Here is a 26,353-nt window from a genome sequence, read left to right on the forward strand (position 1 = left end):
GTTACATTTCTTGCATTATGCCTTCATCAACCTAACTGTTCGCTTAGTGAATTGATCGTGAGGACAGAAAACAAAATTTAGAACATTGGACTGGGTGGCCACTTGTGGCGGATGTTACCGTTAAAATTAGGAGTTTGTTCAGAAAATTGCCAAAAGCACAAAATTTATCTAGTGAAGTGGCACTTTCGCTGACAACTGAATTTCACCGAATTTGGATTTTCGACAATTTAAATTGTTAAAGGTTGGCTGCTTATTCAACATAACGCTTTTTCGTGCAGTTTTTATCAATCACTTTTTATACTTTTCAAATTGTCTTGCAGGAGAGGTTAAATTAACACAATGTCAGTCAACTAAATTTCAATTAATCCATTAAAGTGCGAACCAATACAAGAATTTAATTATTAGATAAAAAATGTACAAAACAAACAATTTAAATAAGGTATAAGATGTTGTAAGATACGTCAAACTATTGTAGAGAACAAAGCGTATTTTACAACTAGCTTAAGCCTCGCTTATTACTAGGCCTCATATTTTATTTCGCAAACGCTCTAATCCCTTAACTTGGAATGCATACGAGGGTCGTTTGAAAAGTCCGTGCAAAAATAAAAACTACTTAATTTTTTGGGGTAAACCTTTTTTATTTTTCAACATAGTCTCCTTTTAGGCTTATACACTTCGTCCAACGCTGCTCTAGTTTGTTGATCCCTTCCGAATAATAGGATTTGTCCAAGTCTGAAAAATAGCCATTCGTTTCTGCAATCACCTCCTCGTTTGAATAAAATCTTTTTCCCGCCAGCCATTTCTTCATATTGGGGAACAAATAGTAGTCCGAGGGAGCCAAGTCTGGAGAATAGGGAGGATGTGAAACGAGTTGTAACCCTATTTCCATTAATTTTGCGACCACAACTGCTGAGGTGTGAGCTGGTGCGTTGTCGTGATGGAAAAGGACTTTTTTGTGGGCCAATCGTGGGCGTTTTTCTTGCAGCTCGGTTTTCAAACGGTCCAAAAACGATGAATAATATGCACCTGTAATAGTTTTACCCTGTTCCAGATAGTCGATGAGGATTATTCCTTGCGAATCCCAAAAGACAGTCGCCATAATCTTTCCGGCCGAAGGAACGGTCTTCGCCTTTTTTGGCGCTGATTCCCCCTTGGTAACCCATTGTTTAGATTGTTCTTTGGTCTCAGGAGTGTAGTGATGTATCCATGTTTCATCCACAGTGACGAAATGACGCTTAAAGTCCTGCGGATTCTTCTGGAACAGCTGCAAACCGTCCTTACACGATTTCGTTTTTGGTCAAGCGTGAGCAATCGCGGCACCCTTCTTGTGGATAGCTTTGTCATGTCCAAATGTTGATGCAAAATATTATGTACCCGTTCATTCGAGATGCCCACAGCACTAGCAATCTCACGCACCTTCACTCTTCTGTCATCCATCACCATATCATGGATTTTATCAATGATTTCTGGAGTAGTAACCTCAACAGGGCGTCCAGAACGTTCAGCGTCACTTGTGCCCATATGGCCACTCTGAAAATTTTGAAACCACTTATAAACTGTTCTAATCGAAGGTGCAGAGTCACCATAATGTTTATCAAGCTTCTCTTTAGTCTCCTCAGGCGTTTTGCCTTTCATAAAGTAGTGTTTAATTAACACACGAAATTCTTTTTCGTCCATTTTTTGAAAATCACTCGACTTCCTCGATTCAAACGAATGCCAAACACAAAGAAATATACCGATCTGGCTGAAACTTGGTGTGTGTTCTTCCAAGAGATGCTACTAACTAAACATAACCTCGATACGCGCCAGTACTGCTATCTCTCTGACTTTGCACGGACTTTTCAAACGACCCTCGCAATATTAAGGAGAGATGTTTATCTCCTTAGCAGGGGGATCCAGAATTTAAATGTTAGGATTTTCTAAATATAAAGATTTCTCCTTTACTGTTGGAATGACATCAACCACGCGCCTAACAAAGTAAACAGTTTTAGCTCGCTAATGGCAAGTATTTCGGTCTTATTTTATATATTTTTTATTTTTTGTATTGTAGCGTCATGTTTATTGCGCTACGGCTAAACAGAGACGTTTCGGCTATAACTTAATCTTGCACGCACTTGGGCACTTGTTCCCTGCAAGGAGAGATGTTTCCTTCATTTGTAGAAACGGAAATGGCGAGGCCACAACAATAGTTTTGTAATTTAATACTTCAACTCCAAGATTGTTTGCTTTATCATACTGTCCTACTTTAAAACAAATTTATAAATAAATTCCTCATTACACACATTAAATAATTTTCACTCAATTTGAGAAAAGCTTCCGCTTTTACTTTTTTTTAAAGAAAAAAAATAAAATCCGGAAAAGGCAAGATATTAAAGAGGTTTTGATGGGATAGTCCAGATCCCAGAAAGTGCTTACCTGTCCCCGATTCCTTGAGCTCTTTAAAAAATATAGGCCAATCAATAGCCATCAGTTGTCGAAAATTGAACGAGTATTCTGTCTCCTCGCATAAATATTTCATGAACTAATAAAATTCCTGCCTCAAGGGGCTCTTCATTCTGTCACTTTTATCCACATTAGTTAACCATTATTTTGTTTTTAATGAAGAAGTGTTCATCTTTATTATATTTTTTTTTTTTTACAGAAACTGAGTTTATAAGTTTTATAATTAAATCAAAGGATCCCTTTTATGAAATGTTTCTTAAACATGAGTTCACATTGCGATGAATCAGTCTTTTTTCATCTTTCGTTTTATATTTATTTTTATTTTGACATTGGAATACAAGATATTGGTGATGTTAAGACAAAGTCTTGCCTGCAGTAAGCACAAAAACAGAACGGTACAGCTGTGGAGGGCACTATTACTTCCGAGACCAACTTACACCCAATTCTGACTTAGCATTTACTCAGAAGCATTTACCTAATAACTAATAAAATTAAAATGCAACCAATGATAAAATGCACACAATGATTTTAAGACTGCATATTACAGACAGACCAACCATTATGTATAGATTGGCCAACAGTGTAGACGCCAGCGCTTATAGGCTAGACCAGCAATGCTAAGATGTATTGTTGGTTTAGTAGGTTCGACTCCTAGTCTATCCCTTGGATTTTAATTAATGGTTAATATTAGAACTTTACAGTAAAGTTTGTTCGCTGGTCGCCTCCGTCCATGAAACCTAATTTGGTAGACGTAAAACCAACCTGATGGCTGATTTGCAAGAAACATAAGGCCAAGAAAGAGAAAAATACTACACTAGACTTCAAAGATCAGAACTATACAGACTCTATCGATTGATTAAAAGAATCTTAGAAGATAGATCTGAACTGTCTTTATACAGCAAAAGACTAATTTATACTTCTATTTTGAAACCCATCTGGGCGTATGGAATAGAGCTGTAGGGTTCAACCAAACGCTCCAATCTCCAAAGGATTCAATCGCTACAATCTAAAATACTTCGAACTATCGTAAACGCTCCATTTTATGTCTCCAACCTGGACTATACACACTGACCTTAACATTCCTTTTATCACCGAAGTTGCTAAAACACGACACAGAAAACTACACTTCAGTCTGCAATCTCATATAAATCCTCTAGCTCAAAATCTTTCTTCTAGAACTCTTCCTGATAATCCGGACAAGACGCCTTAAGAGACAGTGGCCTCGTGATCTCCTCTCAAGTGAAGAGAGTGACTAACAGTCTAATGTTTTGGAGTGTTAAGACTGTGGTAATTTCTCCACTCGTTTGCTTCATTTGTTACACTGTTATCATTGTTACTTATAGCGCTGATTGTAGCACAAAATGAACGCCAAAAAAAAGAAGAAAGATCTTAGGATTATTTCAAGCTTTCAGGAGAAATATTTTATTAAAATAAAAAAAAATAGAGTGGCTCATACATGAAGAATGTATTGACAGTCCATTACGTGCAAGAGCAGGAATATATCTTGGGTCTTTTACAAGAGGCGAGTTACATGACTCCATAGATCATATGTTTGATCTGGAATAATGGTGGCCATTGAAGGAGTAGCAACCGCTAGGGTTCCATGTCGATAGTGCGGGATAGGGTCTAGCGTTTGGTGGCTAAATGCTTGTATCGCGGGGTAGCACTGCTGACAACGAGTCCTGAACATGACAGCCGCCCTCTTGCATTGTTCTTGCCAATGATCTCCAGACTGATTTATTGTTATTACACACCGTCGAGGTCTAACCAGGACTATAACCCACTCCTAGTTCTGTTGATTTCATCTTATTAACCCAAGTACTGCTCTAGCTATTCACGCACATAGACACATCTCTGCGCTAAGACTTGTTGCCTACTGAAGACAGCTACTTAAACTATCACCTTCACAATGTTCACTACAGTAAATAAATCATAACATCTCTTAACTAACATAAATTAACTGTTCGCATGTAGCTCTTATTGCAAAATCCATTCATCATAAAATTGAGAACTTATATGATCAAATCTCATTCGATGAACGTCTACTAAATGTCATCAAGAGGAAATTAAGCAACCATAAATTCAAAATTTACTTGACTTCCATCTTCCAATATGAATTCATTTAATAATATTTTATGTTTTTAAGAAATTTATTCATCTATTCATTTTTTGAAGTGTTCCTTTATTTGTTCGGGTCTCTTTTTGGAACTGGATTAGGCTGGAAACATAGTGGAGCGGCGAGCAAAGCGGCGATGATAGCGAGGAGCAAAGCGGCGAAAACAAACACTAGAAATAGATAGAGTTGCTATATCTTCGCTTTGCTCGCCACTATGCGCGGTCCCATATGTTAACTTGTGTTTGATTTCGCCGCTTTGCTCTTCGCTATCATCGCCGCTTTGCTCCACTATGTTTCCAGCCTTAGCCTCTTGTATCAACGATTGTACTGCAACTTCAAACAAAATATGTGCTAAGAAAGAAATTCTTGTAAAAATTATTCATCTAAATCAGGGGACCCCAAACTTTTTACTCAGGGGGGCCAGTTCACTGTCCCTCAGACCGTTGGAGGGCCAGAATATATACATAAAAAAAACTATTTTAATGTAAAAAAAAAACAAAATGGGAACAAATAGAATATTTTAAATAAAGAACAAGTTAATTTAAAATCACCAAACTGCCCAGTATTTCTGTGGGAACCTGCTTTTGGGCTAATGAGATGGTCAATCTCCGGTTTAGTTATAGTGCTTTGCCTTTCTTCTTACTTCTGCTGTTATTTTACACTGTTTTCGGAGCCGTGACTCGTGCTTTCCCGCGTCATCGGAAGTAGAACTGTACATGAGCGACGCAGCGCTTTGCGGCACCGCCACATGTAGTGCTCCTCTCACTGACCAACAATGAAAGAGATGCCCCTTCCCGGAAGTGCGGCGGAGGCCGGATAAATGTCCTCAGGGGACCGCATGTGGCCCACGGGCCGTAGTTTGAGGATCCCTGATCTACATTGTAATTAGTTTTAAAGTTTCCCCAGTGAATAGATCCTAACCCTGAATTATACAAAATATCTCCATCTATATTTTTGCAGTCATCTACATAAAACGATTTCTAGTCACATATATTTTTTATATGTACCCAAGTCAGAGGGAACCAAAATCAATTGAATAGGATGGATGTAGCAAGAATTTATCCTTTTAATCCCTTAGTTTTTCCATTGCCAAAACGATTTCGTGGGCAAATTTCCTGATAAAAGATAATTTTTTTTTCTTTTGCAGTCCTGCCCTCTTTCTTTCATTTTTTATTTATTTATTTTTATTTATTAAGACTGTAGTTTTCTTTTTGCTCTTTGCAAACTACAATAACAATCAAGAGAATCCATTTTATATTCCAGAAAACGCTGGCCAGCTGATAATCCATAATTCTAACCAATCCTTTGTTGTTTGATGGTTTTTGTTTCTGGCTATTAATGCTAGATCCATATCTCATCCTATTTGATACTGTTTTAGAACAGTCCAACTATTGCTACTGAATTCGTCTCCTGAATTTGTTTTTGGTCAGTATTTAACAAATGCGGCGTCCATCTTGCACAAAGTTTTTATGATTAATACTAATAACGTATCTTTTTTCTTTACCGTTTCCTGTCTCCTACTGCCAAAACGGAAACCAGCCTTTTCCAAATGTTCTTTGCGCTTTTAATCATTTTTTTTTTTTTAAATCAATTTTCTATTTTATAAAAAGTTTTACGATTATTGTTAGAAAAGTTTTAATTAAACGTTAACTATAATTGAAAGAAAAGGAACTGTTAGGAGGGCCCTAAACCATGGGCAGGTCTTAGTTTCGATGGGAATAAAATGAAAGAAGAGGGTCGACCAAGTTTCTTAATTAGAATAAACTGGTTTATTTAATTTGCGAAATTTAAGAAGTAATTAGTTTCGAAACTTTTAGCAATAAAGCATTAAATGTTAATGATGTTATAATTATTTTAAGTTTAAATGATGTACCTTAATATAAGGTTTTCAATTTTATGTAATTGGAGTATCAAGTATCTACTAACAATTAAATATCCTATTATTTTAGGATGGTTTAACTTCTATGTCATTAAGATTTAAAATAATCTTTTACGTTTTATAACTATAGATTCGATTGGTTGTAAAAGTACGAAATCAGAATGAATAAAACTAATTGCTGTTATGATTCTCTGATAAAAGGTATCACGACAATGTAGCCTGCAGGCAGCTCGGCAACAATAACAACAAACCATAATTCTCTTGACGTACTAACCAGAACATATCATTAAATTACTTGTTAGAGTGCAGATTGTGCTAAGTATCTTGTACATTGGTCTATCCTCCTCTAGGTACGTTAAAGATACGTCTATCATTTTATCTGATCCTGACCCAATAATCTATTACAGAAATATGTAGAATCACTTGCAAGTTAGTTTCTATGGTGGATAGTAAAAAAATTTAAATGAAAACAATTGTCACCAAATCACTTTTACACTTTAAAAAGTGACACTGCCTTAACGCTGAACACTGGCTCAACTTAAGTGACAAAAGATGAACGCTCGATGTGCACAGTTCAAAAGACTATAAAGTGAAACAGATCAAGACTACCAATGTGGCTAGCTAGAATACTATTCGAGTAAGAAATAATTTAGTGAAAATGGACGAGGAATATCGAGGAATTTGTGCCGCCAATTGCTCGTATAATTCCTTGTAAAGTAGACATTAGCATAATTATTATTATAGTTTGAATGTTATTAATTCAGACTATGAATAAATGAAAATAGGGTACTTTGTTTTATAATTATATTATTTTAAGGGGGATAGAAATACATTTTTAAGAATCCTATAATAAATTCAAGAGAAAAGTCATTCAAAAAAGTTTAATTTCAATTTCAGTGGCCGTTATATAATTTACAAGAGAAAAATAAAATGAAAAATAAACATTTTGGCTATATAGGTAATAATGATTGAATATTTCAAAAAATTTCAATATTAAATGAAGCAGTACCCCACTTATTTTGTATTCTCTCTTATTTTGTATTGAACAGTCAATATTGATTGAAAGGGAAATAGATAGAAAAGGCTGTGTAAAAAGCGCAAAGATTAATATTCGTTTAATAAAAAGAAGAGTTAGGACCAAGGCCGCACCATCGGAAATTGATACTTAATCATGACAAAGAGCTTCTGAATTTATTCTCCATTAAAACTAAACTCAATGGAACGCAGACAAAAGTGAGTATTAAAAGGAAACGGAAGAAATTAATGTTAATAATTTTGGTGATTTCCACTGTAATATCTATTTATGGACCATCCTGTTTAAGATAATGTAATAATTATTAATATTCCGTACTATTTCATTCCCATTTTAAGTCTAATGTGCATAATGCTTTATTTCTTCCAGAACAACGTTTCCCAACCTGTGGTACGCGTACGCTGGTTGGTGGTACGCGAAAAATAATCTATAATGGCGGACGTAAAAATACAAAACAAAATTGAAGCATAAAAATATCAGAAACGTTTTTTCCATAATTCATAAAAATTATTTTAATTAATAAATTAATTTACAGTAAAGTTGTTAACATGTACAGTAATAAGGTTAGTCTATCTCAAGGTATATGAGAGAATATAACAGCACATTTAACTGGATTAAAATTGTCTTTCATGGAGTATTTTCCAAAACCCGAAAACACAAATGATAAATGGATTTCAAACCCCTTCTATAAAGAAAATTTAGGAAAAGCTACATCATTATCAATAAAAGATATAGACAATTTAATAGAATTATCATGTGGCAGAACTGAAATTATAACTATGTTTAAATCTGCTTAAAGAGACTGATGAGTAAGCTCTATCCAATTTAATTGGTACTTACTGGTAGTTGAATGCTTAAAAGAAAATAATTTAGAAGATTTGGGCACAAATTTAATAATCCTACAGAAGAACTTTGTAAATTAATTAATAATTTTGAAGAGAAAAATATGTACGCAATTTCCTATTATTTAAAAAAGTTTTAAAACTAAGATCTGACACTTAACAAAAGTTTATAAAGTGAACATGAACTTAAACTTCTTTGTAGCAGATACATTGTATCTTTATTCAAATAAGGATAATTACAGTAAAATAAGACACTCGGAATAACAAATTTCACGAAATACTATCATTTTTATGAAGTGGTAGCATGAAGTACTACCAAGTGGTACGCGAACCAAAAAAGGTTGGGAAACGCTATTTTAGAAGATAATAAACAAATATTCTTTAAGAAAAGTTTGAGTAACATTTTAAAAATCTAATTTCCTTCTTTCAGTTGTTCTCAAAAGAAATAACTTAGAATTTTCTAAGTAATTTTCACTGGAGGGACACTATAATAAATGTACGATGGTTGCAAAAGGACAGGCGGAAGGCGCTCGTTTGGCATTTCAAAAGATACTTTTTTCTTTTAAATCCCCGCAAAAAAGAAATAAAAAATTGTTGATTCTAAGAACAGGAGAACAAAATGACGAGTAAAATGGAGAGCCGAAAATGGCGCTATTTTATAGTTAAAATAAGGGCGGAGCTTATGAAGTTTTATTTTTTATGTATAAATAATATTTTGTAAGATTTTAAATCGTGACAATTAGAATTTAAATCAAAATAAAATAATTTAATTTTTACGAAATAATAAAATCTAACACTAAACAATGAATCCTATTTAGTACTTAAAATAAAGAACTTAAAAATGAAGGAGAAACTGCAAAATGTTTACAAAGACTTCGGTAAAAGTGAAAAACTGCGTGACATCTCTTTGGGTTAAAAGATAATTTTTTTTTCGTCCAAATTAAAACTGTCCGGTAGGACAGTTGTATAAGGGTTGATCGTCAAAAACTGCACGAAAAAGCGTAACGTTGAAAAACACCCAACTTTGACAATTTTTTTCTCTTTTTCTATAAAAGATAAAATTCCCAAATTTTCTTTAAAATATAGGGCAAACCCTCCTTTATAGCTGTAATTTTTTTGCAACCACCCAGATCTAATAGGTTTCGAGAAAAAAGTTGCTGAAAATGAGCAAAAACGGCTTTTTCAAAAAATGTTCTTGTTCTTGTTCTTGTTGTTGTTGTTGTTGTTGTTCTTCTTCTTCTTGTTACCTTTTTTGTAAACAACGTAGCGCCTAAACGCGTGAACCGATTTTCATGAATGAGGTGTCATTCGATTCGGAATTTTATGTAGATGTGCCTTTTGAGGGTCTCGATCCTGTACATCGAATGGGAGAGGAGTTAGCCCCCTTTATGTAAGGCCCCCTCCAAAATTATTATTACTAATTACTCTGTAAATCTTAGCCCGATTTTGATAAAATTTGGTAGGATGATAGGGTTAGGGCTCCCCTACGTAACATTAAAGCGGCAATCAGCTCTTACACTTGTTAAGGGGAAGTATAGGAATCGTTTCAAATTATCGACACGTGAACCGATTTTCATGAATGAAATGTCATTCGAATCGAAATTTTGTACAGATTTGCACTATAAAGGTCTCGACGCCGTGCCTCATAAGGAGGGGAGTTTGCCCCACCCAAATAAGGCCCTTTCTAAAACTATTATTACCAATATTTCTATAACGCTTAGTCCGATTTTGATAAAATTCAGCTCGAATAAGTGGTTAAAGCTCCTCTACATTGCTGATGCTCTTGCACCTACTAAGAGGAAGTACTGCAATCGTTTAAATTATCAATGAGTGAACCGATTTAAATCAATGAATTGTCGTTCGATTAAAAAATCTTTGCCTCTTTGCCTAGAAGTACTGCAATCGCAGTTTATTTTTCTTACTCCTCTTAAAAGGAAGTAATGAAATCGCAGTTTAATTTTGCTATTTACGCACAAATACCTTCCTATTTTATTCAAAACGCTTTTTCAAAAAAAGTTGTTACTGAGGATGGTTTGGGGGACCTTAACGATAATCATTCTTTAAAAAGATCTCTCTAGTGGTAGTTACGGTTCCGACTTACCATCTTATCAGGTTATAATGATAGAATTGCTTATTCCAAATTTAAAAAATTCTGTAAAGCAGATATGTAACTTTGTAAAATAGACAAAAAGGAAAATCTATCCAAAAGGTACAAAAATCTCTTTAACAAAAACTTACAGTTTAAAATGTTAAGTATAAGGGTTGATTAAACGCCAAAAGGTACACAAATCAGCAAGCACCCAACATTTCATTAATTCTTCATTAATATTTAAGTAATTTTACTGCATTAATTTTCATTAATATTTTTTAGAATTTATTAGATGTCACAGACCCTTATGCTGGCCACTTCATTTATATTTTTTTGTTATAATTATGATAAATCACACATATGTACATGCATGTTAAAGTAGAAAAAGACAAAGTTAGAGTAGGCTACTGTCTTGAATTCGTCTTACCGAAATATTCGTGAGCACAAATAACACACAGTTAATAACAAGTAGATTATTCAACAACAATTATTGATTTCTCAATTGTAATTTAATTTAGTCCCCCTAATTTTACTTATAGTAAAATACTGGAATAATTAGCTGTCCTAAAAATATACATATCTTATTTACTTTATATTACATATTACATTTTTTTTTATAAAAAAAAGTTTTGAATTTTTTAGCCTCATAATTTTTTTTTATTTTTTATAACGTTTTTCTTTTTAACCTGTATTTAATAGTTTGATTATTATAAATAACTAGATATTACAGTCAATCTACAGTGCTACTTGAACAAATATTTTGTAGACGAAAATGGCCAGCATAAGGGTCTGTGACATCTAATAAATTCTAAAAAATATTAATGAAAATTAATGCAGTAAAATTACTTAAATATTAATGAAGAATTAATGAAATGTTGGGTGCTTGCTGATTTGTGTACCTTTTGGCGTTTAATCAACCCTTATACTTAACATTTTAAACTGTAAGTTTTTGTTAAAGAGTCATAACTTGTGTCCCTTACATCAACACTTATACAACTGTCTTACTGGACACTTTAAATTAGCTGTCATATTGTAGAGCAGAGGTCGCCAAAGAGGTCTATATAGACCCCCCCAGGGGTCTATTTAACAAAAGTAGGGGGGTCGAAGGGAAGACAATTTTGAACCCAATATAGCGAACTTTGCAAAGAAAAACCAGGCACACCCGTCTCATTAATTAAGAAGCCATACTGTAGTTACTTTAATTATTTATAATTACTTATTATTTAAAAAATATTAAGGTATTTAAATTTCAACATTAAGATATTTTTCATGAAACTATTGTTACACAATGTAAACTTACTTTAATAAATGTTTAAAAACATAAAATAATGTACACACACAGTACCTAATAGATAGTTTTATTTTAATTAACTGAAAATTAATTTTATGAGGGTCGATCGAGATTTCGAAAAATTATATAGTGGTCCATGATCAAAAAAGTTTGGCGACCCCTGTTGTAGAGCATATCTTTAGGTTAATCTAAATTTCTTAAATTAGTAATAAAAATTAAAAAATTAAAATAAAAAAGCTCTATTCATTTGCAGAGAAGTCCTGGTAAAAAGAGTTTTTTGTCTGGGTTCAAAGGACAATAACATCTTTAATATTTTAGAATGCTCAAGAGGCAGTGCACTGTTTTCCTTAATATTATATTAATAAATAATAAGGAAATTATTTAAACAAAATGTACTTTATAAAAATAAGCAGCAGAGCAAAAAAAGGAATCCCTTAGGACTAATTGGAACTTTAGAGATATCAATAACAACGGAAAAGAGAAAAAAAGTCCAATAAATATGAAGAAATGTGTCATTTATTTTGGAGAGAGATACAAGTATTATGAGCCGTCTTATATTAGAATATCGAGTTTCGGCTGGGCTTGTAATAATATCCAATGATAGCGTATTGCGGCGCTTAATGTTAGTGGGGCTCTTTTCAACGATGGCCGTCCTTCAATAAGTAATAATATTTTCATGGGCAAAAAAAAATATCATTAAAAACATGATTAAAAACAGAAAGAAAAAATAAGATTTAATCTAACAAGAAACCCGACAAAAATTATAAATTACGAATAAACTATTAGGATAACAATAATAATAATAATAATAACAATAATAATCAAGAGTGGAAATAAATTAAATTTGAATTTGCAAAGGTTGCCCGCTTCCTTGGGCTTTACTTAGACCGAAGACTTTCTTGGAACCCCCACACTAGACTTAAAAGAACAGAACTGAACAGACGCTATCCACTACTTAAAAGACTTTGACGATAGATCAAAACTCTATCTAGACAACAAAAGACTGATTTATACTTTTATTTTAAAACCCATCTGGCCGTATGGAATAGAGCTGTGTGGTTCAACCAAACGCTCCAAACTCCAAAGGATTCGCTACAATCTAAAATACTTCGAACTATTGTACACGCTCCATTTTATGTCTCCAACCTGGACTATACACCACTGACCTTAACATTCCTTTTGTCACCCACGTTGCTAAAACAAGATACAGAAAACTCCACTTCAGCCTGCAATCTCATATAACAATCCTCTAGCTAAAAATCTTTCTTCTAGAACTCTTCCTGACAACCCGGACAAGACGTCTAAAAGATAGTGGCCTCGTGAACTCCTCTCAAGTGAATAGAGTGACTAACCATACAATGTTTTGGAGTGTTACCACTGGGTAACTTCTCCTCTCGTTACCTTATCATTTATTACTCTATCGTATCATTGTTACTCATAGCGCCAACTTTGTAGCACAAATAAACGCCAAAAAAAAAAAAAAAGAAAAAAGAAATTGCAAATAAAGAAAATAAGTACCTAAATACTTTATCTGAGAAAGCTTTAACTCTAAACTTGAAGAATGTATCTATTTTAAGATGTATTTAGGTATGTTAACTGGTCCATAGGATTTTCATCACTAATTGAACATAACGGTTTAATGAAAGAATCAAAACAAAGTATACTCGTAAAGATTATACCTGCAGTCATTTTTTTATTTTAAAAAAGGTTAAAATACTGTTGAAAAGTAAGTATTGATAATTTGACTTGATTGCAAAACCAGCTGATACTTAAAATATGAGTAAGTATTGCTTAAAATCAAGTTCTATCAAAAATTTTCTAATTGTTGTTCATTCTTTTTGGTGACTGATTCATAGAAATAACTGCCATTTCTAGTAAAATTTATTTTGCCGAGCTTTCAACCTAGGGACTAGGTCATCTTCAGGGCTAGTTTAGAAAGTAGTACTATTACATTTCAGGGTTGGTGTGTCTTCTGTCTTGTCTGTTCATGGACGAAAGCTCGGCAAAATAAATTTTACTAGACTGAAATGGCAGTTATTTTTTCAGTCCCATTAAAAATTTTCTATTTAAAATGTGCATTTGTTGATGTTGTTTTTTGTGTAATCATAGAACCACAAAAAAGAGAGCATCATCTAGTGCATTGCGTGTATATTTAATATAGCGTGAAGTTGTGTCATAGATAAAAGCTAACGGAGATAAGTTGAAACAAACTTTCATTTTGTTTATAAAAAGAGAAAGCATATGATACGCTACGAAGGATATGTACGCACCGGATACATTCTTATCAATTCTCGCACCGTTATGCATCTTTCTTCCACTCATAAATACTTCGCTCTTCTCTTGTACATTCAACTCTCTTCTCCAAGCTTGGGAAACTTGCTATTTTGAATGTTGTTTTTCTTTAGAATTTTTTCCAATAGAATGTTGTGAAGAATGTCATTTCGCAGTTCATCAATGCAGATTCTTCTTCTAACTTTCGTCCCGCCTTCCGGTTCTTATTCTACTTCTTTTTTCAAAAAAATTATGCATTTTTTCTGGTATCACTTGTTTCCAACTATCTCATCAAAGTTGAATGTTTAAGACCTTCCTTCAACTGCTGAGGAGTAAATGGTGACTATCCAAAAGTTACATTTAATTAATGTCCTCCATCGCCGAGAAAAACACGCAGCCAGTGCCGCTTTAAATGTCGAATACGATTGTTGGGTTTAGTATGAGATGAAAGTTGATGGAATAAGAGCTAAGGATGGCCAGAGAGATGAGTATGAAACTCTAACGAGGTTTTATGAAGGGTTAGATGAACTGGTACTTTAAGATCATTATGGATGATGGCGGTTTGAGACATTGATTGATTATAACAAAGTGCGGTTCCCCCAAAAGGGAGAAGGAACGCAGGCAATCCAAAATGCTTATTGTTTCCCTCTTGCCCTCATGCTGAGACACCGGGGGGCTTCAAGACCAACAAATCTAGCAAGAGATTAACGGATAACAGTACAATAAACTTATAAAGCAGTTATAGGGCACTAGGGAGCATGGCGACTCAATCGCTACAGTGCACTGAATAAACCTAGAAAGTTCTTTAAGATTACCAGTGTTGTCACAAGGGAAACATTTAATTTCCTGAAGACTAGAAATCTAGTTTTAGAATAAACGGAACACTCCTCTACCAAGTGCTGCACAGTCTCATTGGACTCACGACAGCCGGCGCAGATTGGCGACTGGGTAAGTCCACAAAGTTGGCGACATAATTAGGGTGCGTTATTTATTCGGCGAAGAATTTTGGACTGTAATACTGGAATGCTTTGCTAATCCACATATTTCGAGTCAGTAGTCCAAATCAGTGACTTTGATGCTTAGTGTTAGTATCAATCAGCCAAAAGTCATGCCAGATGTAGCTGCTCTTTAATCGTTTAAGCTTTGTACGTGGATTCAACGTCAGTCGTATGTCAACACAAAGTCTTAGAAATTTAAGAGTTTAACTATATCAATTCGCTTCAAACAAAGCTTACCTAACATCCATTAGGTATCATTGACATAATAAGAGTTTGCCTTTGCATTCATTACCGGCATTGCTGGTTTCAATCTCAAGTGTAATTAGTAAGTACAAAGTCTAGCAGTACTTAATTCAATATTAGCTTTTACGAGTTTTAAAGTATAATAATTACGGTAATATTTTACTGGCATAAAAATTTGTAAGACATTGCGCCGAAGGTTGCTTGGTTTTCAATGAATATTCTCAATTAAGTAACATTTAAATTTGATTAAAAAATTAAAGAAGTAATGGCATTGTTTTGAACATGATCAAAAGCTTACAATAGTTTTAATACTGCTTAAAAAATATAAAAATTATTTTTCCTTATTGCTTATTATAGTAAACATCAAACAAAAATATTGTAAACTGTATCTGGTTAAAGAGTTGGAAAAAAATAAATAATAATTAATTACTGCAAAGCGACTGAATATTTTAAAGTTTTGAATCGATTCTTGTTTTCAAAGATAACCATTACTGCAATGGACAGTCTTTACTCAAAGCTAGTCCAGATGGGAAATGCCTCCTTATGCGTATTTTGTAGAGAATGATTTATACTTTTCAATCGTGAGCAATGCTTCAGAAGAATATTTTTTTTGTTTTTGCAGAAATTGAAGGTAGGATTGCCTTCAAATAGGCTGAACCAACCTAGCGGGGTAAAAGTTAATCGATTCGCTAATCAAATCTATAGATTGTAATTATTCTCAGCTAGTGTTTTAGCTATGTGTGCAGAAAAGCCTAGAAATTAAGGTAAGTATTTCTTTTGACTTTTTCTATTAAATTAATTGCTAGAAAGGTTTTTACTTTAGGCAGAGTATAGTTGTGTTGAGGTAGAATAACTTACAATTCAGCAAATGTACAGCAATGTGCTTTATGGGGCAGAGAAATCAGATATACTAGAAGAAGCAGAAGGAGAAGAAAATGCAAGTGTTAATGGCCACATGCGCATGGACGAACACTGACCCAAATAAGAGGAAACAATGATTAAGTAGGGGAAGAGATGAAGGTCGGATGAAGGGGTTGAGGGAACATGGGGCTCTATCTAGTTGGTATCTATCTCTAATAAGAAAACAGCGAGCTCCAAGTCCTTACTGCCAAGAGTCTGGCCTCAATATGTTTTATTCAGCGAGTCCATCGACTCCAACGGCGTCACATTCCCAACACATAAATAACCCTCCTTCTAGCCCTAGCCCGAGAAACTCCTTGGCAGTTTTCTGCTTGGTTTTACCAAACCTTTCCACCCTTTACTTTTCACTATCTATTCCTGCTTTTTCCCTTTCCTCTACACACGCTCACACGCGTACATCCTTTTTATAGCTACGTAAATCAAGCAATAGCTCATACAAAATCTAAAATAAGAATACCAAAACAGAAAAATAAATGGCAAATAAAAACTACAGATTTTCCTTTTCAGATGAACTATAAACTGACAACAGTCGCATCCGATTTGACGGATAAGTTACCTCTTCTATTTCTCATTAGGCACTGCGAAGTAAAGACTTTTTTTTTTTTTTTGTAACTATTCTGAAGTTAAGCGAGGACTAACTTGATGCATAAAGTTTGTTAGAAATCTGTAATAAATCTTTGTTATGATAATATTATGTTTTTGGATGGTTGCACAGGAGCTGCGTTCTATGATCCTCAAATAGACTTTGGGGCTAAATTCAAACTTGCACCACAATCTACGGTATACAGCGCTGAACTGTACGCTATAAAAGTATAGCGTACTATAGTATGGGGTATATCAACACACTAAACCTCAAAAAAACCGTAATTTACACAGACAGCAATAGTTCACCACAGAAACTGCAAAATTTTAAATTTTCTGTAAATAATTCTCATTTACTAGTGGAAATTCTAGAGTTGTATAAGAAAATAGTAGCCGCAGATAAGATGGTGAGGTTTGTCTGGATCAGAAGTCATGTTGGTATAGTGCACAATGAGAAAGTGGAAGGTCTGGTCAGGGAAGCCACAATGGATGGACAGACTACAGACTTACTAACGAGAGGACGTTACCACACTGAGCCGACAAATAGCGGTGGAGAGTTGGCGACAGATGTACGGAAACGAAAATGGGGCATTTTATAAGCAATATAATCCGGACATTGGTAAAAGAAAACCCTGGTTTTGAAACTTAGAGTACTCTAACAGGAGATTTATTAGCAGTATATGCCGGTTACGCTTAAAACCATGCTATTTGCGGTAGATATTTATACGTATACGAGTAGAATCGGGAAGCGCAATACTGACTTGTGTGAAAAATGCAATGAGGTGGACAGTGCTGAGCACATTATCATGGAATTTGCGAAGCACGATAAACACAGGAAAGAGCTTTTCTGCCGTCTATATAAGGAGCTAACCCCCTCCATTCAATTATATCTACATATTGAGCAGCAAAAATGTAAATGTATATGAAGCATTATATAGTTTTGTAGTAGAAACCGACATAAAAATTTAACAGATTTTACTAATAGCATTTTAATGGATAATATATCAAACATAGAGGTTTAAATCTAAATTTTTGGTAACGCATTTAATTTGTATGTACAAATGAATGATATGCTGGATGTATGGTTACAACCGATGCCATAAAAATATAAATAAATAAATAAATAAAAAATTACGTTTTATTTAGCCAATAGAGTTCTGCGTTACCAAAAATAGAGGAATTCTTGATTTACCAAAATGTTATTTAAATAAAAACGGTTCACTACTAAACACGAATCAAATCTGAAATTACGTCCATTTAGGGACATATTTATCTGGAACAGTGCAAGTTCATGTAAGCTGTTTGTGAACATATCGGAACCTCTACGGAAGGGATTAGATAAATGTTTAGAGATGCCCAGGTTCGAATCCCAGTTTCTCACTCTTCCTTAAAGCTCACTGTCCGGTAATTCGAAAGTATTGCATCGTAGAATGAGAGATCACTGTCCGGCGACTGCCAGAGGACCATAAAGTGGCAGTCAAAATTCTCAAATTCTTTCTTCTCTTTCTTCAAATTTAATGTAATTTTCTTAATTAGTTTGAACGAATTGTTCACAGACTATTTAGCGCATTTTGATAGACTTTCCAAGATTTAATGAAAGCCACGAGTGTTTTACGTCATGTTTTTTTTAATTAAAAAACAAACAATTCCGGCTATTTTTCTGATTTTGTTTGTTTACTTTTCTTGTAATTTGTGCACAAATATTTTGTTTGCTGTATATATTGTTTGTTTGGTTTGATTGTTTGCACATTGCCATTTTTTTAAAATTTTATTTTGATTTAATAAAATTTAAAATGAAATTGAATTGAATGAGCTAAAAGAGGAACTTTTTAGTAACTTACTCGTTAAAGTAGGGAAGCCAATCAAGGCCAATAATTAAAATTGTATTAGAATTACTAACTTAGGAATTCTTATACGAATTCCTAAATACTTAAGTTCACTAGTTGTTCGTAGTTGTTTTACTGGAGATAATTGAACCGTCTGGAGGAAGACTGGAACTTACCTGGTCAGGTACACTACTGGAACATTAAACACCATGAATCTTCCTCTTCGGCCCTTAGAAACTTGATTAGATAATTAATTAATCCCCCCACCCTCTTGTGCACTGCAAAATTATGCGATTTAATGCGAATTAATTTTAATTATTTAGTTGTTAATTAATTACTTAAATATGAATCCCTCAAATTGAACAAACAAAGGACAGGATTATAAATTTAAATTTTTCTTACCTATTGCATGAGGACCCATTGGAAAACCCATTTTCCTTTTTTGTTATAGATAATTTCTTGAAAGATTTTCTTTTAACTGAAAAACTCTTTCATATTTGCAAATCTATAATTTATATTTTGAAACACTTTAGGTGATAAGTTCAATTTAAGGTATTTTGGAGAAGGTAACTTCTCTTAAGTGTAACACGTCCGGTGTTTCGTCCTTAATTTTTGTAAATAGATATTAAATATGTAAGGAAGAGCCCAAATTTGAAAAAAAAACATTGATCTAAAGTTTTATTAGACCAGATTATGTTTTCCATTTGTTTGCGATTGCATCAAAAAATTGTATTGTAAAAGTTAAAAGCAAAGTAAAATAAATAATGTTTCACTTTTTTTTCAGACGTGCCTTATAAACCACCGAATTAGGTGTCGATAACGAAGACAACTAGCAAACATACTTTAATATAAATTTCTAAAATTTACCATTTAATAAAATCCAAAACTTTGACTGGGGGAATCGAAGCTACTAAACCAACTTAAGGTGAACATTGAGGGACCGGAGAAAAACAAATTTTCTTGACAAATTTCTTTTTGACTGACGTTTCAGCAAATTTATCACCTTCTTCGGGGTAATATAAATTTGTAGAGGTAGCCAAACGGTTAGAGGAGAGACCTGCGGAGCTAGTATGTATTGTTGGTTTAGTAGGTTCGATTCCCGGTCTTTAGGCCTTGGATTTTATTTAATGGTTAATAAAAGAAATTTATAGTAAAGTATGTTTGCTAGTCTTGCCTCCGTCCACGACACCTAATTGGTAGTTGGACGTTAAGCCCTGCCTGAAAAAAATAGGCGATTACTTTACTTTACTACATCTTCATAACAATTATGTAATACATTTTGAATAAATTTTATTGTCTTTCTTAGAAGTTTTCTTTTTTTTTGAGGAGACGTCTTAAAACCTAAAGCAAATCTAAGAATTAATCCAGGGAAGGGATTAGCTATGAGGTTAGCATACTGTACTCCCCCACGCGGAGGTCCCGGGTTCGAATCCAGCAGCTGACCCTTAGATTTTCTCTTCCTAGGAGCTTCTTACAGCTCACTGTCCGGTGATGGACAGTGTTGTCTTTAACGAGAGAACACTGTACGGAGGCCGGAAAAAGCTCCGAGCGCTAATAACCTCAGCTGTTGATGCGCCCCCCAAAAAAAAAAAATCTAAGAATGTTTGGCATATAGTCCTAATATCAAATGAAAACTGAAGTGAGTGAATGACCAGTTAGAGTTTAACAATAATTTAAGTCTGTAATTTCTTTTTACTTTAAATACTTTTTTTTTCTTTTTTTAATTAAGGGAGAACTGGATGCCCAGTATCTTCCGATATCATAAACAATTATGCAAATTAGTTTTAATTTTCCGCAAAATTAGTTCTCAGAAACAAAATATTGTCTGTGTAAAATGAATTTGAGAATACCTAGGCAATGAGACAATGGAAAAAATTCTTTCAATTAAAAAGTAAATAAAACCCGAACAGAATTACTCAGCGTAAAGAATAATATTTGGGAAAGAGGCAATTTTAATGATTATTTATTTTAGACTCCAATATTACCCTCCCTGCTCCTTCATACAGCATCCCTCCGCCGCCCTCAAAGAAAAAGTAGCATAGAAGAAGCATGTACATTTCCAGTCAGTGAGCGTAGTGTTTTTTAAAACGGCAAGGAGAAAGTAGTAGAAACATTGGCAACGTGATGATGGAATAGAAGTGGTGGTAAGGGTGGGATGGCTGGAGGGTACACCGACTATAATGAAGAGAAGAAGGGAGGTAGTTTGGCAAATGCTGGAGTAGCCCTGGAAATGTAGATTTCCAGTATGGAGGAGGCGGTGTGAATGAATGGAGAAGTGGCAGCTCTAACAAGATGAGAAGATGAGACGGGGTCTGAAGCCGACTGCCCACTAACTGTTCGATAACAAGGGAGCAAAGGCATATTCATGAGGGCCGCGTCGTCTGATTAAATCATGCGCCTCCAGTTGACAATAACCTCTACCAAAAAAAAAGAAAAAAGAAATAACAAATAGAAATAAAATAGAAAAAACCAACCCAATAATTTAGTTTGAATGACAACTTGACAATTAAAAGTGAGCCTTCATAGGTTAAATAGAAATTATCAAATTTCTCCTAATCATTAACTCGCTGAATAAATATTTTTCGAAGTAAAAACTGGTGGAAATCGCTTTTCCAGTCTTCAGATTAGGAAAATATTGCAACACTTTATTATTTTACACTTTCCATGGAGTATATTTTCCTTGAATGCACTGCCTTACTTATTTTTTTTTGGCATTGGCTTTCGCCATACAGCCAGCATTGTCTAGGTGTTTATCACTAGAATCATTCTTGCTTATAAAGTAGCTTCACACATTCATCCATCTGCTATATACAACTATTTACATACAAACTTACAACTAATGGATCAGTACTCCATGTTCCTGCCATCCTTATAGCTTAACCGAAATTAAAATCACCGTAATCCTTCTCTAATCATTTTCTTGCATTCATTCTAATCGGCTATAACTTTTAAATACATTCATATTTCTTTGCTAGCTCGTTTCCTTTCTAGTACATAACGCGGACATATCATTATTATATGTTTGAAATCGTCCTCCTCATTGCAATCTACGGCAAAGAGGAGAGGACCTTTTGTTGATCCTGTGAAGATACGATCTGCACACCGCGTAGTTCGCTCTCAGCCTACTTATTGTCGTAACTACCCATTTATTAGTGACAGTTCCCTTAAACCATGGTTGTCTAGGTAACTGATCAGCCATAGTTTTATAGAATCTCCCTTTATTACCATTACTGTAATCTGTCTGGCCATTTTTGTAGTGCTGCTTTTGCAATTGTCACTTGACATCGGTGTGTGGTAATTTATAATTAGCCATTTCCCCCACTATTAGTGGCTTCCTTTGCAAGTTTATCAACAATTTCATTTTCTTTTATACCACACAATGACCCCTCACTCACAAAAAATTAATGCAGACCCCCTTCTCTTTAAAACTTATACTTAAATCATTGCTAAAATAAATATAAAATAGTATAATTTTTAATTATTCTTTAATTTATTTGTTATTCACAATCTACAAAAAGAATAAAATGTAATCAGTGAATGTGATAAAAGAAGACTTCATGACTGGACCAGCTTGAGGAGAGAAGCTGCCCCACTGGCAACACTCTCGCTGGAGTTTCTTACATTACTGAAGATGGTCACGAGACCAACAGCGTTTCAATCGTCGTGGAGGACGATCTGGAATCGTTTTGGAGGCAAGATTTTGGACAAGAGGATTTGTAGAGAATGGAAGAGAGTCAAAGAATTTTCTATACTTAGATTTAGATTCGTCAGTTAGGTATGAGATTTTGAGGTCGTTATGGAGGGTGGAGTTATAGACATAAAATGGAGAATTCGTAATCTGACAGAGTATTTTGGATTGGAAGGACTGGATCTTTTGTGAATTGGAAAGTTTGGCTGAACTCCACAGCTCAAGTCCGTAAGTCTAGATCGGTTTGAGTACGCTGTTGTACATTAGTCTTTTATGTTCCAGTGGTAACTTAGATTGTCTGCCAATTAGTCGTAACAGTAATTTGTTTCGTCGGTTGTGTTCAAGTCTTTTCAGTTTGGTGTGCAGATTCCACGTTAGTCTTTTGTCGAAGTACATCGACAAATTAGCAGAACTAAATTAGCAGAATGAAGAGGGATTGAGTTAAAACTTATAGGAGGACAAGAATTACGTCGCACGGTAAAAGTTATCTGTTGGCACTTTTGAGTATTGAATTTGACTCTCCACTTTTTTGGACCAGGAATTTTTAATTAAGTACGAGTTTTGAAACAGAATTCTTTCACAACAATCACAATTACTTGTAAACTGTTTTCAAAATTTCTTCAATGTTTGTAATGGATTCAGCAGTTTCTCTCTTTCCTTTATTTCTTTAGATTTTACATTCATAAAAAAAAAAACGGAACTAATACGACCCTGTACAAACTGTGGGACAAATAACTTCCTGTTCTCTTTACAATTGAAAATTTTAAAATTATTTGTTTTAGAAAACCAAGTAAGTACATAGACAAAAAACTTATTTTAGTAAATCATTGTGATAAAACAGAGTATAATTTTTTGGGGAAAATGATCACCTTGTTAGCCAGCAAGTCGTACAATATTGAGGAAAGGAAACAAAATCTATACTGACCTATACCTTTCTTGACGTCTTAAGGGAATATAAAGTTACGTTTCTTTTGATTGTTTGTTTTTATTATTATTATTTGGAAAAGAACCCAGGCTCTACGCGTTCTAAGACACCAAAAGCTGCCCTAGAGAATAGGTAAGCTAGTAAAATTGGCCGTGGGTTCGCTGAAGCCAAATAGTTGCACATGGAATGAAACAAGTCGCTTTCTAAATGAAAATGAAATCTTTTCTTAAATTAATTGGTGCCCATTTTTTTACTCTGTTTCGGCAATGATGCATACAGATAGACAGACGTTATAGCGCACATATCATACTTACCTCTACCTATTTGCATAAACAGGATTAAACTCCGATGGAACAGATTCTATCAAGGATTCAAATTTATCTTATGACTTTTCCGGTCACTTCACGTTTAAAGTATCAGTTCCATCGACCATCGATCTCAATTATTGTAAATGTAGAATTCAAAGGAACATTTAGCATCTCAGTATAATCATGTTTTGGAATTCATCTCAAATTTATTAGCTAGTATCATCTTTGAATCTGTTTTTTATAATTCTATTGAGAGGTCTGCCAAAGAATTTCTTGCTGTCAATTTGTCTGTATCTCCATCAATCCTTTTTTTGTCAATGTCCACTGCATTCTGGGACATATTAGGTTTCAGAATAGAATATATTTTTAAATTTAAAAACTAAAATGAAGCAATGTTAAGTAGAAAAAAATATCTAGTTTTTTTAATTCAAAAAATTCACTTTTTGGATAAATTGTAACTAAACTTGAGAGATTATTATTATATAATATTATTATTAGGGATGATTATTAGGGAATAATTAGCCCTGAAGGTTCCTTAGGAAACGGTGTAATGGGTCTGTAAATATGCGTGGGTTTGTAGTAGCAACATACTGGCAAGTAAATGTGTGTAAAGTGTGTTTTGGGTACATGACACCCAAATATTTGTGCATATCAACTAACACTGTTCAACAATTCTCTGAACTGTGAAAAGGCAGTGTATAAGTTGTTAAGCTGGGATAGCCGCAGAGGTGTCAAGATCCCTAAAAACATCATTTTTGGGATAATAAACAATTTTACAAAAGAAAAATGAGAAATACCCGAATACTCTAAGAATACTTTAAGGAACAGTTTCTTAATTGGCTCTTCACTTGGCTACTAGCGCTCATTTGATGCGTGCTTTTTTTTTTTTTTTTTCTATCTCTAGACGCTTGAAAGAAGATGCAAGAGAAAAGGCACTAATGAGGTGGGTTCGTTACCCACTACAACTCTTCAGTAACAAGGAGGGGCAGCAGTCTGCACAGTTCTGGTGAAGTCTTCGTAGCATTTAGGTTAAGATTAAGAATGTAGTTATTCATCAATGTCCCCATAAAGACTTCAAGAAGATGGTATAGCTGTTTATATTTCGCTGCCATATTTCCTACCCTGGAAAATCTGACATGGTGCTGGTATAATGGGTACCAGCTCCTTGTGGAATTCCAGGCAGGTAGACATCCTGGGGAAGATCCAGTACAGCTCAATACCGACCTCCAGTATAGTCATTAATCACCACCAAGGAAATTATCAGGGCCGCTATTAAAAGTACAGTTGGTCTAGTGGTCAAGAGCGTGGCTTTGTAATTGGGAGATCCCCAGTTCGAATCATATGGCTACTTTTTATTTGTTAGAAAAAATTGTTTATAGTACGTAGTATGAGCTTCCGCCCTCGCCCAACAAACCTAATTGGAAGCTGGACGTTAAGCTCCACCTACAAAAAATAGGCTTAATTACTTTTATTAACACATTACAGAGGCAGACATGAACCATAGGCAAGGCTTACCCAAAGCTGAGACTTGGCATTTATCTGCAATACCAACTTCATCGCATTGGTGCTTCAAAAGTTTTTAGTGTCCGTTTTGCAATGTAGTAGAAGGAATGAATGCAGAGCACAACAAATAACTATAAGAATAAACGCTTGGAAATGTAATGCAATCTACAAATCTTAGTGCAATGTTTAGAAAGAATATAAAGAATAGAGAAGTAAATGAATTATCCTGCGACTATTAGAATTCCCTAATAATAAAAACTTAGTCCACTAAGAATAAAAACATGTAGAATTGGAGGCTCTATTGGTTTGGCCTGTATTTTAGTTATTTATAAAGGAAATAAATGAATTAATTTCGGAGGAAGCTAAGTAGTAGAAAGGAGATAATTAAACAGAAGGGATTTAAAGATAGAAAGGGTAGGAGCATGGCGGACAAATGAAGGTAAGGAGTTCCAGAAAGAGGCAGCGCGTATTAAGAAAGGATTTGTCTAAGGATGAAGTACGGTGTGAAGGAATACAGAGATCAGAGAAACGAGATCTAGAATTATGGGAATGGATCGAGGATTTGAACTTGAAGAGTTGGAAATTATAAGATGGCCGTTGACCCATATACACACGAAAAGAAGGAAGAAGACACTGTTTAGATAACATCTTTGTGGGTATTCAGGCAAGTAAGCAATTGGAAGCGGATTATCAAAAATTTGGCACTCTTCTACATTAGTGAGAAAATAAACAAAATTTAGTTATTACTAGTAAAAATAATGTTGAATTAAAGAAGATACTTTGAAGATGATAATAATAATAATAAAACTGAACCAAAAGTATCTATTCATGAAACAGAAGAGGAGGTTTAATTATACGAAATTCTGCTCAGATTGTTCTAATCCTGGTAACAGATACAGCCACTGGGGTTAAAATGTTCCCAATTGAGTTGGTGGGTAGTAGTGGTTAGGTGTGGGTTAAGAGGAAAGATATTTTCTGGGTTAGACTAGTATAACTACATTGCTCCAGTGTAAAGTCTTAAAACAGTATAGCTATAGCCGAACAAATGGTCTCAAGGATGAAGTCGCCATCTTCTTCTGCTTTTTCTTCTCGGCCAGATAAAGGGGGTTGAGATAAGAGAATAGATTAAGTCGCCATTGGGCGGGGAGAGAGGCAGTGAGATGTGCCAGATCATCTTTGTCTCTTAATTAAAACTGTTGAATTTTCGCGCTCAAACGAACCCTCCCGCAAAAGTCCGCATAAAGAAAACGTGTTGCAATTTCTTTCTTTTCAGCAAATTTATTCAGTTGTCTTTCTTCCCCTTCTTCGTTCCATTTATTTCGATCTTTTATCAGCATATGTTTTGAATTAGATAATAACAAAATACCTGACTATCGAAAATTAAATATATATTATT

At 34.3% G+C, this 26,353-nt stretch overlaps 1 long non-coding RNA gene across 1 annotated transcript; it reads left to right on the forward strand.

Annotated features, from left to right (window-relative positions):
• Positions 1–7,333: 7,333 nt before the first annotated feature.
• LOC141457371 (uncharacterized) lies at positions 7,334–9,101 on the forward strand. The gene is made up of 3 exons (XR_012460355.1): positions 7,334–7,395; positions 7,487–7,670; positions 8,743–9,101. It is a non-coding gene; the product is annotated as an uncharacterized lncRNA (long non-coding RNA).
• Positions 9,102–26,353: the final 17,252 nt, after the last annotated feature.

Source organism: Rhodnius prolixus, unplaced genomic scaffold (genome assembly GCF_049639745.1).
Source record: "Rhodnius prolixus isolate KJV_2025 unplaced genomic scaffold, Rpr scaffold_10, whole genome shotgun sequence".
Lineage (NCBI taxonomy): Eukaryota > Metazoa > Arthropoda > Insecta > Hemiptera > Reduviidae > Rhodnius > Rhodnius prolixus.